Source organism: Thermobia domestica, unplaced genomic scaffold (genome assembly GCF_964235325.1).
Source record: "Thermobia domestica unplaced genomic scaffold, izTheDome1.hap1.1 HAP1_SCAFFOLD_661, whole genome shotgun sequence".
Classification (NCBI taxonomy): Eukaryota; Metazoa; Arthropoda; class Insecta; order Zygentoma; family Lepismatidae; genus Thermobia; species Thermobia domestica.
The window spans coordinates 69,344-82,633 of NW_027656371.1; the positions used below are offsets into that span (position 1 = coordinate 69,344).

General features: G+C 38.2%; 2 non-coding genes across 2 annotated transcripts; both read left to right on the top strand.

The window, feature by feature from the left end:
* The first annotated feature begins 12,144 nt into the window (after nucleotides 1–12,144).
* Nucleotides 12,145–12,263, top strand: LOC145677166 (5S ribosomal RNA). The gene has a single exon (XR_014129662.1). It is a non-coding gene; the product is annotated as a 5S ribosomal RNA (ribosomal RNA).
* A 177-nt stretch (nucleotides 12,264–12,440) lies between these two features.
* On the top strand, nucleotides 12,441–12,559 carry LOC145677159 (5S ribosomal RNA). The gene has a single exon (XR_014129655.1). It is a non-coding gene; the product is annotated as a 5S ribosomal RNA (ribosomal RNA).
* Nucleotides 12,560–13,290: the final 731 nt, after the last annotated feature.

Here is a 13,290-nt window from a genome sequence, read left to right on the forward strand (position 1 = left end):
GCCGATTTATCGACTTCATTTAAATTACAGTACGTGTTTCAATTCGCGCCAACTGCCTTGCTTTTCATTTGATGCACTCGGGTGCACGCTTGAAGTAGTAACAAAACTGACTTGATTCATGGGAGGCCGCAATTTTTCCTCTCATCTTATTACGAAAGAATATTGAACAATGTCTGGTCGCGGCAAAGGTGGAAAAGTCAAGGGAAAGAGCAAGTCCCGCTCCAGCAGGGCTGGCCTTCAATTCCCAGTAGGCAGAATCCATCGTCTTTTGCGAAAGGGTAACTATGCCGAACGAGTTGGTGCTGGCGCTCCCGTGTATTTGGCTGCAGTCATGGAATACCTGGCAGCTGAAGTTCTTGAGTTGGCAGGCAACGCTGCTCGTGACAACAAGAAGACTAGGATTATTCCACGTCATCTGCAGTTAGCTATCCGTAACGACGAGGAATTAAACAAGTTGTTGTCTGGAGTTACAATCGCTCAGGGTGGTGTTTTGCCCAACATTCAAGCTGTACTTCTGCCCAAGAAAACTGAGAAGAAGGCATAAATGTAAGACCTATATCTCATACAAATCGGCCCTTATGAGGGCCACAAACCCCTTTATAGAGGAGATTTACGATTGAAATGAATTGTTTTCGATATACAGACTCATCAAAAGTGTCTGAGATAGTTGCTTAGTTTCATTCGAAATTCTCGCTGCTATTCGATTAATTAGTATATGTGTAGTCGTCGATCGTAATTGAAGCCCATAGGAAGTCACACTAACTTTAGAATACTCCAAACAGCGATGTGCTTAGTTCCCACTACATTATTAATTATAAGATCATTACCTTTTGTATTGTCGCTAGCTACATTTTTTTGATATTTGCGTACATCGGGCTCATATTACCCAGAGGACAGGACAGTCGAGCCCAGATTCTCAGCAATGGAAGAAAACCTCATACCACATATTCTCATGTACTTCATGCTAGACAAAGGAATTTCCAACATTCTTAAAGCACTCATGTTTCTCTCTTGCGTTGGCTTGGCTGAAATTACTCTGTTCAATATGTTCTCGACATTTATTATTGTTCATTACTATGCCCCAATGACATCATGAACAGAGCGGATCAGAAAACTTTCCTAAATTTCTTTTGCAACATAGTAATGACATTAAATGCACACTTAAGTACGATTTATTCTTTGCAAGGTCGATATTCATATTTGTGTGATATGTGTTATATGTATATGGTTTGTAATACGCAACTACTCTTATTCTCTGATCTCAGAACTCATTTGCTACTGTGCCCAACGAGCGAGCCTAGGTTTCTTGTAACTACTGCCTTTCTTTAGTAAATAATGTGAAGTATACAATGCATTAACCTACATCTCATATTTGTATTACTCTTTATTTTAGTAACCCGCTACGAAGTGTCATTAATTTACATGTAAATCACAATAGACACTACCGCAAAAGAAAGAAATCGAACCCAAGACCACGTAAACAAGATAAAGGACAAGATTCAGGTTTCTAACGCATTATTCGCCCCTCACAGCACAGTATAGAAGTTGTATAAGCCTCTATACGTACATCCTACTGTCAGAACAGAAATTCCGACTTGCGTTTCGCATCTCTCATGCTCGCTACTTCCAACAAATCGCCAATTTCCAACCAGAACCCCTTCTCCAGCATTAATACTGCTACATGATATGAATACGTATACATGAACGTACATAATGTAAAAAAAAACGTATGATTTTCTCAAATTAATCTCTCTACGTCTGTAATTTAGTGTGCATCAAAAGGCTTTAATGTAGTTACACGAATTCTTATAATCTAACAGAAAATCGCACAAAGTAAATCTTTCCCTTTATATAAATTTGTTGGCTCTGAAAAGAGCCGTTTATGCCAATTTTATATCCAAAATAGGAGGAACCCCAACTTAACCTCCGAAACCGTACAGGGTTCTTCCTTGCCTCTTCAAGGCATACACAACATCCATAGCTGTCACTGTCTTCCTCTTGGCGTGTTCTGTGTATGTAACAGCATCTCTGATTACGTTCTCCAGGAATACTTTCAATACTCCTCGGGTCTCTTCATAAATGAGACCAGAGATACGCTTCACACCACCACGGCGAGCAAGACGCCTAATAGCGGGTTTGGTGATACCCTGGATGTTGTCACGAAGAACTTTACGGTGGCGCTTGGCACCTCCTTTGCCAAGACCCTTGCCTCCTTTTCCACGTCCTGTCATTTCGATATGTTACTGCTTCGCTCACCACACACGAGAAATACAAGCCCAAGCAGCCCAAGACTCGTGGTTTTGTTCCTTCGATCATGCAGGGAAAGCACGGAGGAAAAACACAAAACGTGTCTAAGCCAATGAGAACTGTCCTTTTCGACTGACTTTATCCAATGAGAAATAGCTTGATTTAACGGTTTTGCTCTTTATATAACTTGACTTCATTCAGCGCGCAATTATTTGAAACAAGTCGTGACAGTTGCAATGGCACGTACCAAGCAGACAGCTAGGAAATCTACTGGAGGCAAAGCTCCTCGAAAGCAGCTTGCCACCAAAGCTGCAAGAAAGAGTGCTCCAGCTACCGGTGGAGTGAAAAAGCCCCATCGTTACAGGCCTGGTACTGTGGCTCTCCGAGAAATTCGTCGTTACCAGAAGAGCACTGAATTGCTCATCCGCAAGCTGCCCTTCCAACGACTCGTCCGAGAAATTGCACAAGATTTCAAGACAGATCTTCGCTTCCAAAGCTCAGCTGTCATGGCTTTACAGGAGGCAAGTGAAGCTTACCTTGTAGGGCTTTTCGAAGACACCAACTTGTGTGCTATTCACGCAAAGAGAGTCACAATCATGCCTAAGGACATTCAGCTTGCTCGCCGCATCCGTGGGGAACGTGCTTAAGTTTGAAGTTCTGGCACTGAGTTCAAAAACGGTCCTTTTTAGGACCAATACACTACTTAGAGATGCTGTTATCCTAACAAGGATCTTGTCCATACTTGTTATCTTTTTTTTTTAAATTCTCACGCCGTATGTTGCATAGTTAATACATCTACCTTCGTTTTCCTGTCGTTTCGTATATCATCCTATCTTTCAAGTATATTCTTTAGTTTTCCCCTATGTTTACCGATTGATTATCTTCGTTTTATGTGGTCAAGGGTTCGATTTTGCCATATGTTGCATAACTTAACTTCGATTCAACCACTGTTTGCCCTTCTCAACGTTATTAATCTGATAGAACTCGCAGGCGAAATATGTACTTCTTCCAAGGTAGCAAAAGTAATATTATTTTGTCAGAGGTCGCTGCTGTTGAATGCAAACGTTAAACTAAACTTTCTTTAAGTGTCTGTTTGTACTTAACATCAGTTCAATTGTACACCTACATTTCTGCTGGTGTTACTATTTTTCTTTATAGCAATATTACGAATTATAAGACGGTATCCGTGGTTATTAGCGTGTTCCCTTTTCCTAACACTTTCTCATTACACCAGTATTTCCATCATTCATTAGGCGTAATCACCCGTCTCCTTTATCATAAAAATCATAATAGTACGACGTTAAATTGAAACATAGTCTACTTCACTTTCACGAGTTGTAATAAGTTCGAACATTTCTTTCACCCCAGCCTTGAAAAGAGTTGATTTTAGTTTAGTGTCCCTTTCAGCAGCAAGGCTGTTTCAAACGTGGACCTACTTATTAACGTGCAATGCGAAACATTTGAGCTCCCACCGAGAATCGAACCCAGTCAGCCTGCAAAAGTTTTTCTAACAAATGCATTAAGTGCGTTTTCTGTACTGTTTCGCTACTTGAAGATAGGAACAAGGAAAAAGTAAGTGATCACAAATTGACATTACGTAATGTGTTCCCCATTTTTTTTCGAGTACACCATTCTTGACACCCGTGAAAGCTTTCTTTCCCCACCCTCAATTCCCCTCTGTTATAAAGCACTTACATCAAGAAGTGCTTCGGTTAAAAAGAAAACTCAAAGTCCCTTGCGTGTATACTATACATTGCTATGAATGAACATGTGATAATGATAGGAAAAGCACAATTTTACTCTTCTCAAAGTATTTGATGGCTCTAAAAAGAGCCGTTTTAAAATGTCAGATGATTTACTGACACATTTACTTCTTCTTTGGTGCAGCCTTCTTAGCACTTTTCGGTTTTGCTGTAGCCTTCTTTGGCTTCGGGGCCTTTGGCTTCTTGGGAGTTTTTGCCTTCTTCACTTTAGATGGTGATTTCTTAGGTTTGGGAGCAGCAGCCTTTTTCTTTTCACCAGTCTTCTTGGGACGTTTAGCTGCTGGCTTTTTCGCAGGCTTCTTCTCCTTTGATGCTGATCGTTTCGCCTTGGTTGAAGATCCACCTTCAGGCTTCTCCTTCAGCGATGAAGCACTAAGCTTAAACGATCCAGATGCACCTTTTCCCTTGGTCTGAACCAAAGACCCAGAAGCAACTGCACTTCTCAAGTATTTCTTGATAAATGGAGCAAGCTTCTCGGCATCCACTTTGTAGTTCTGAGAGATGTATTTCTTAATAGCTTGCAGTGAACTTCCTCCCCTTTCCTTCAAATTCTTGATGGCGTTGTTCACCATTTCTGATGTTCTTGGATGAGAAGGTGTTGTTTTTGGTTTCTTAGGCTTTGCAGACTTCTTAGGAGAAGCCTGTGCCGGGGCTGCAGGTGCTGATGCCGTATCTGCCATTGCTTTCTGCAATAAACTCAACGATACTGAAGAATGAAATTTTCGCTAGCAGGCAGCGTTGAGTTTGGTTACGGAGCGCGGACCGGATAGAAAGCACTTGCTGAGGCGGGCTGAGGTAAACAGAAGTTCGTAGTTGCCACAACGATAAGTGTGTTTCCTTCTATTTTGATAAACGATTTTTTTCAGGTATTCAATGAATGCACCAGATCCTATTCTTCCTTACTGGCTAGAAGAAACTTTATTCCACATAACTCAAAAGGCATTTGTTTTTATTCGCTTTTCTATTTTATGTTTCAGTCATTGCTAAGTCGGTCACACTACTTTTTCACCCTCCTTGTGCTTATAATTTTCATAATTTAACATGGAAATACTTATCAATAAATAATTATATTACCATGGTAATTAACTTCAATCCTTCCTGTGATTATACGCAAAGTACCATCTTCGTACTGCTTACTATAGTTCAATGAAGGGAATCTATAAAGTAACGCGTGTCGCACACATCTGCCTTGCAAACTCCCTGGCCTACTTCCAATGTATAGACTTTTATTTCAAATCCTGATTTAATTTCATAATTTTCTGTAGATTTTAACATTTTATTACCCAGCTTCTTAATACGAATGACAATCAAGCCTAAATATTTATTCCCTTTAACTTTATTTTTCTTTTTTATTTTGTGCCTTGTTTCATATTTGTTCTTACGTTAGCAATTAACGCACTTACCGTAGTTATGTATGAACAGGTTGTTTCTATATTTATTTTATTCCAAATAAATTAAATATATATACGGATTATTTTATGGTAGTTGATATTTTCTGTTGTTTCCTACGTGAATTGAGGAAACGCACGGACTTTCGCCTAATTCTTGTGCTACTTTCATATGTCTGTATCTGTCGAATGCTGTCGATCTGTCGAAATGTGTATTACTATCTGTCGATTCATCGAGTGAACTGAATTCGTTAACCATTTCACCAGGCGCGCATGCATTTTTTTTTCTTCTAAGGGATCCAAGCTTCGGGGGGCAAGGTTCCAATACTACAAGCCACTATGTCTATATACTATTATTCTGCATTCGAAAACACGATAAATATTCCACTTACTTTTTCACAAAAACATGATACAGACAGAGTACAGATGAAGTGTAAGATCAGATTTATATTGATGATACATCAATATTTTCCCTGTTAATAACTACATTTAATGAGAAAGTCTGCAAATGTATGTTCACTTAGGAACTTTTGCGAGGAGTCCGCACCCGGTGGACACCCCGTGAGTACGCCTCTGCACTTGACTATACTTCGAATTATACTGCAAACAGTTGTATTTTAGTTTCCCCGTTTAGTTCATCGATATCATTAACACAAAGAAAATAGATGTTATAGATGCGTATTCTCAGTTCTCGCTTTATATCCGGACGTCTGCAAAAATCTACTCCTTTTCTTTCTTTCACGCATCCACCAAACTAACAATGATTTGTATTATAATATTTGCGCATAAAATGTATATCTCATACCTTCCATGTTCTCAAGTATTCATAGACAAAAACGGTTATTTTCTGCGAACAAATTGTCCAAACACAGTGCAAATGTCATCTATAGATTGTCCTGGTTCCGTCTGCGTGTACATAACAATGCGTCATAATCATACATTGCACATTAAGGATATCAATTAATCTTCCCAAATTCCTAGATATGCCATGCCTGGCAAAAGTTCCGCGTGTTGTAAGGATATTACATTTGTACTACCGACAAGGTGGTATCTTCCAACATTGAAGTTCAATAAACCCCAAATGTGTCGGATATAGTATTTGATTTCTTGTCTCATTGTTTGCGTCAGAGATGTCTTCTCAAGTTAGGATTTACGATACATACAGGATGAGTTGTATATATTGTTGCTGCCAGCTCTATATTAATCCCATATTTGTAAACGAATAAAAACAGTATTCTAATTATAACAATGTGCTCACAATTAATTTTATTCTTAATTGTTATACGTATTGTTGATTAAAAATGAAAATGTTGCTAAGTGAATTTTATTAATATTTTCTGTTGCGTGATATAGGAAGTGAGTGAAATATTGGAGGAATATAGTGTGCGTAGCAGATGATGTGCAGTGGCTTTGGATCGCCTGTGATAAGGTAAGGCATTTGCTATTTTAATTAACGCATTTTATATACTGTAATCCTAATTATTTTTATGTGAATGTGCTTACTACTTGTGTATTCAGTGGGACCGATGTTTTAATATGTATGGTCAAGCAGTGTCGAGCCTGGTCAGTGTGTGGATAGGTGACCATTTTTTGTAAATCGATAACATTTAACTTTGTAAACACGGATGAAGTAGAAGTATATTTATTTTATTTTTTACCTCAAATATGTAGGACACTTCTCCTTTGTACATCAATTATTATTATTAGTTCAACTTGTTTACAAGTTAAATGAAAAGAATAGTCGTTATCGTGTGATGATTGTGCTCATTAGGCTAAAGAAGACTCGTGATAAGAAAGAAAAGAAGAACGGTGCTCAAGTTTCGTCACAGCATATTCTCAAAAATTTACAGGCAAAATTCAGTGTTCTGCATGAAAAGGCATATTTGTACGAAAAAAAAAAAATTCTGCAGACGACAGAATTAAATAAAGTAATACACATGTATTTTAGAGTTACTGGTGTAAAATCATTACAAGTGCTTTGCCAGGTGGCCAATAAAAAGCACGAATACTATTTAAGGGAGCCAAAACAGGAGAAAGCTGGGGGCCTGAGCGATAGCAAGAATGTGCGTCCAAAGTGAACAGGAGCGAAGGCGACGCGGGTATACGTATAAGCAAGGGTAGTGGAAACCAGTTAGTTTTCGAGTTTCAATAGCACTTGTCATGCATCCATACTAGTAGCGCCCCGCTTGTAAACATTAAGTACACTATGCAAGAATACACCGCCGGTGGAAAATAGTACCTAATACAGTTATCTTTCATATATACTGACTTATTTTACAGTAGTAACCCAACACTAGTAAACGTAAAATAAAAGTGTATAACTTTATATTTAATTCTATCGCCTGGCTTAGTTTTTCACCTGTAAGATGTACTTATTTAGAGCAAGTTTCTTAACTAGCAAATTAAACCGAGAACCACAGCAACCATATATATATTCTTATGATGTACTTTTCTTTGAGTGGTGTTCTCTGTCTATTGAATAACATTTTCTCAGTTTAATGCTAGCAAAAAACAAAACAAAATCAAAGTGTTTCTATATAAATTTAGTTCACCGTGTTGTAATATCACATGGAATTGAAAAACGAATAGTCGAACCTCTGCTATCTCGATCAAACTTCTCAGGATGATATACTGACTTACCGCAGAAGTTCGACTGAATACGTTTCTCAGTTCCATGGGAGAACCTGGAGAAGCAAAAGCCTGCGCAACGGAAAATACTAAATAAACTTGTAGAGCAGGTCAAGATGTATCATCATGCCAAGTTTCATTCAGATCAGAGAAGTTTGGCTGCAGCCATTTTCATTACAAAGCACAAAATGGATGGTCCCTAACCTCGAGAATCTTCACAATTGTCGACGAGTTGAACTGCACTCATCTGATCAAAATCAAACTTAAAATGACAGTTCACTTTCAACTGTTAAATAATATGATATGCAGGCTTCTGCTTTCCTAGTTACAGTCTATCCACTGTGGTATGCATATTAGTACAAATGTGAGAGTGCATATTTATTAAAGATTTGCTTCAAAAAGCGATGAAAGACATAGGCATTGCCGCGGGCGGTGATAACAAGATGCCGGAAAACGAACAAGCAGAAAGAATATGGGCTGAAGAAGTGTAAACGACGACGCGGCGGCCCGTAAAGGTGTTGCCGTCCTATTAAATGAATAATATCAAAAGAAAGAAAAAAAAAGTAAAAAATTTCGCGCTCGTAATCAAGACAGAAAGCAACTAAAGGAAATCTTTGTTTTACGTCCCACGTTATGCCGCTTAGGCTAAAAGAGGCGCTGATTATGAGAAATGATTGAAATGGTGGTGGAATGAAGAAAGTGGGAGGAAACGGGAGAACCCCGCGGTAACCCACCGCACATAGTTTTTGTCCACCATAAAGTTAACTTGGCGGGGGCTCAAGACAGAAAGACGGTTGGAAAAACAAATAAACGATGTTGCATCCCGTAAAAATGTTCGCGACCTATGAAATCAATATTTTTTCTTAAAGAAAAAAAAGAATTAAAAAGAGAAAAAAAGGTCAAAATTTCGCGCTCGCTTCGCTCGCGATCAGCAGAGAAAAGAGGACGTGACGCACCCCTAAAAGTGTTGGCGACCGATTGAATAAATATTGTGGGTAAAAAAAAAAAAAAAAAAAAAAAAAAAGTCAAAAATTTCGCGCTCGCTTCGCTCGCGATCAGCACAGAAAGAAGGACGTGACGCGCCCCTAAAGGTGTTGGCAACCGATTCAATACATATTGTCGGTAAAAAAAAAAAAAAAAAAAAAAAAAAAAAAAAAAAAAAAAAACGCTCGCTTCGCTCGCGATCGACATGAAAAAGGCAACGACGTGACGCCCCGTAAAATTGTCGGCGACCTATTCAATCAATATATTCGGTTGAAAAACAAAGTCAAAAGTTTCCCAATCGCTTCCCTCCCGATCGACATAAAAAAAAGGCAACCCCTTCACCTCTCCTTATGCATTCATCAGTAAACATACAACCATAGATCACAATACCACTCACATCACCTATCAGTTCTCCACGTCCATCAAGATCCAATCATCGCCCTGGCCCTTTATGATGATACACAACATTACATGTTATTGTGTGCATTGCCCCGCGTTACAATACATGACCAAAAAAAAGAGAAAAAGAGCTGCACTGCCTTCAGTGTAGACATGTTCGTATTCGTAGAAAATGATTTTAGGTACACGATAGTACAGTAATCTATCTTCACATGCTTCAGATGTGAACGATACCTACACATGAAGAGGGCTCCCGAGGTTTCCTTTTCCAATAGGATGGAGCTCCACCACACTTGCAGAATGACGAGAAGTTATGTTAATAAATATATCCCAGAGTGTTTCGTAACTCGCCCTTGGTCCTAATGATGAAGCGTTCTTCAGATGGCCCCGATGTCTCCACACATGATACTATGCGACTTCTTTTCACGAGGCTCTCAAAGATCACGTTTGTGTCCTAACATTCTCTGCAGATATGACACAGCTGCGATAGCGGATCACAGAAGCCTTTCCTCTCCTTACAAGAGACGTGTTCATTCGAGTATGTGAGTAATTCGACTATCGATTAAATATCTCCCGTGTCACGATAGTAGTCACTTTCAATTCTTCTAACGAAGGTAAGAAAAAATGCTATACAAACTTCCTTTCGGTATATAAAGGATTAGGGGCCCAGAGAATATTTTCTTTCAAGAGGATACATTCTTTTTCGAACACCCTGTATATAGATCCTCTAATTATAACTGCAAACAAAATGTTGATTTTGCAATTGCTTCCATGAGAGAATATTCTGTGCACTTTCTTTCTGAAGGGCCGGGCCTAAACGTTTTCCTTAATCATTAAATTTAGTAGTTATCTACAATTACATAGTTTTCCATTGTTCTCAAAATAAAGATTTTTCTCTATGAATTGTTGAATGTTGCTAGGGATATTGAAGTAATTCTTTTTAGTGTTTTTTTCTTTACAATAATGTACTGAACGCCTGCATTAAGGAAGTTCGTGTGTCCATCTTGCAAAATGTTTCGTCTTTTTTCATGCCCACTAAGGTAAATATTCATTTTGCTCTTTTCTCTGTATGCAAACCACATTTCTTAAAGGCAACATTTTCATACAAATGTAGTACTAAAAACTTCTAATTGGCAACATCTGGGCTGCGAAGAGGAAAAAGAAAGAAATCTCGTACGTATTCGCGCGCAATTCGGAATTAGCCAATGAAAAGCACAAAAGCGGCCACCATCTCTCTCTCTTTCTTATTAACGGTTTTGTACTTTCTGCAGTTCTATCAGTGCTGCTAACCTCTTACTATATCATTGAATATGTATGTTTAGATATATATATATATATATATATATTTTTTTTTTTACAAAAAATCATACTACTACGGAATAATATTAAATGCCTTTAAACCCTCATTTCTGTTTGCACTTTCTGTTACACTACCTTCCCCGAACTTCTTTCAAGTTATTAAGTGCAGAACGGGGAGTTATACATATTTACTTGCGCTTTGACAATATCTGCACATTGTGTAATAATAGGAGACGTATAAAATAAAACTATATACTAATACGTATATATATATATATATATATATATATATATATATATATATATACAGTACACATTCCACTATCCGAGGCTTTCCTTTTCTTTTCTTGCTGACGATAAATTACGCTTTTAGAAATGTTGTCTGAAAACAATAAGAATATGTGCAAAAAATACAATCAGAGGTAGAGGTCTTTAACAGGAAATAAGCAAGGGAGTTGAAAAATTTTTTATGCATGTAAAAAATATAGACATGAACCAACTTGTGAAATAAAAAGACCAGAAAACTACTCTTTCTAAATTATGTGTAAACTTTTTACCGAAAACGAAAGTTGCACGAAAGACTTTTTGTCCGTTTTTTGGCCTCCGGTGCTTGGGGTCCCTGATTCAATCCCAGCTCGTGCCGTGTGAACTTTGTCGTGCATAAAGACCGTGCTCATGGGTTTTCTCGGGTTTCTCCCGTTTCCTCCCACTTTCTTCATTCAGTACTCATCATCACCGTCTCCTTTAGCGTAACCGGTATAAGTATGCGACGTAAATCTAAATATTTCATTTCATTTCCCTTTTCTGCTCATACTGCTGATTATGCGCGATTATGCCAACATCCAACTCCGCGGATAATCGTGCGATTACTGTATATACAACTAATACAGATACAACTAATTATATTATCAGTTACAGTATCGGTTTTTATTTACTAATTTGCCTCACTTTATTTGCATCCCTGCAGTAAATAATTCTTATCGATAATAGTTAAAATGTATATTACATTTTAGTGCTTCACGACTGAATGATCATCTGCCTTACGTTATCTCGCAGCTGAAGAGAATGCTACACTGAAAACTACCTTGCGTTATAAAGGGTAAGTGAAACATATCTTAAAAATATCTTTCATACATTTCATTGTGTACATTAAAGAATGTAAGTTTGCCTTTTTCCTGTAATCAATACTTAATAAAGGATTTATTTTTATTTATTTATATACAATTTCATACGTGGTTCGTGATAGTAAACTCGATAGGACACAGTGGCACTATGAACATCCGAATCACTCATCATTCGAACATTCAAATATTTATTCGAATATTAGTATATTCCAAGTAATGTTAACGACGTTAATATGCTTGCCTTTATAGTTAATAATGTCAATTCTTACTTAAAACATACTTCCTTAACAGGACATTGAAGAAAAGGTAGTTGCCAACGGCCATACCATGCTGAATATACCGGTTCTCGTCCGATCACCGAAGTCAAGCAGCATCGGGCCTGGTCAGTACTTGGATGGGTGACCGCCTGGGAACACCAGGTGCTGTTGGTATACTTTTTCTAATTTTGTTTTTCACAAAGACGAATATTCTCACATCGTTCACCACGATAATTTCGTAATCATGCATTACTTAAAACAATTAGCAACGCTTTCCACGCGCTGGTCTTTTTGAGTATTCACCGACAAACCTACGTAGCTACAATAACTCACTCGAAGCCATATGCATTCGCCAACGGCCATACCATGCTGAATATACCGGTTCTCGTCCGATCACCGAAGTCAAGCAGCATCGGGCCTGGTCAGTACTTGGATGGGTGACCGCCTGGGAACACCAGGTGCTGTTGGCATCTCTTTTTCAAATTTCATTATCCTTCAAGTACGAAAATACTAGAAACATTAATTTTATAGTACTTTCAAGAGATAATTTATCAACATTATTTCATAGCGATTAATCGATATTCTAAGCGTTATACCCACTATTTCTTACACTAACAGCCTGTTTATTTGCACGGCACATTAAAATAACCTGATTTCCGATCCGTGTGCAGATCCGTGTGCACCTACTACTATACTTAACACGGAATGTATTACCACTTTTTAAAAGTAAATTATTATGACTAAGTGTAGATCTCCGGCGAGTAAATGCCTTTCGTATACAAGCACGACACATCTCCGCTATGTGCTTTACTTTTTTACTAACAGCATATAGAAATTGGATTTCAACGTGTTTCTACATAACAGAATGAAGCAAATTTCGTGATTTAACTCTTTCGAATAATGTGTTGGTCCTGACAAGGACCGTTTGAAATGAAAAATCTTGAAGAAGATTTTTACTTAGAGCTTGTGTACTTGGTAACAGCCTTCGTACCCTCACTTACAGCGTGCTTGGCAAGTTCACCAGGCAAAAGAAGGCGCACAGCTGTTTGGATTTCCCGGCTGGTGATAGTTGACCGCTTATTGTAATGGGCCAAACGAGAAGCTTCAGCAGCAATACGCTCGAAGATGTCATTAACAAAGCTGTTCATGATACTCATAGCTTTGCTAGATATGCCAGTGTCAGGATGCACTTGCTTCAAAA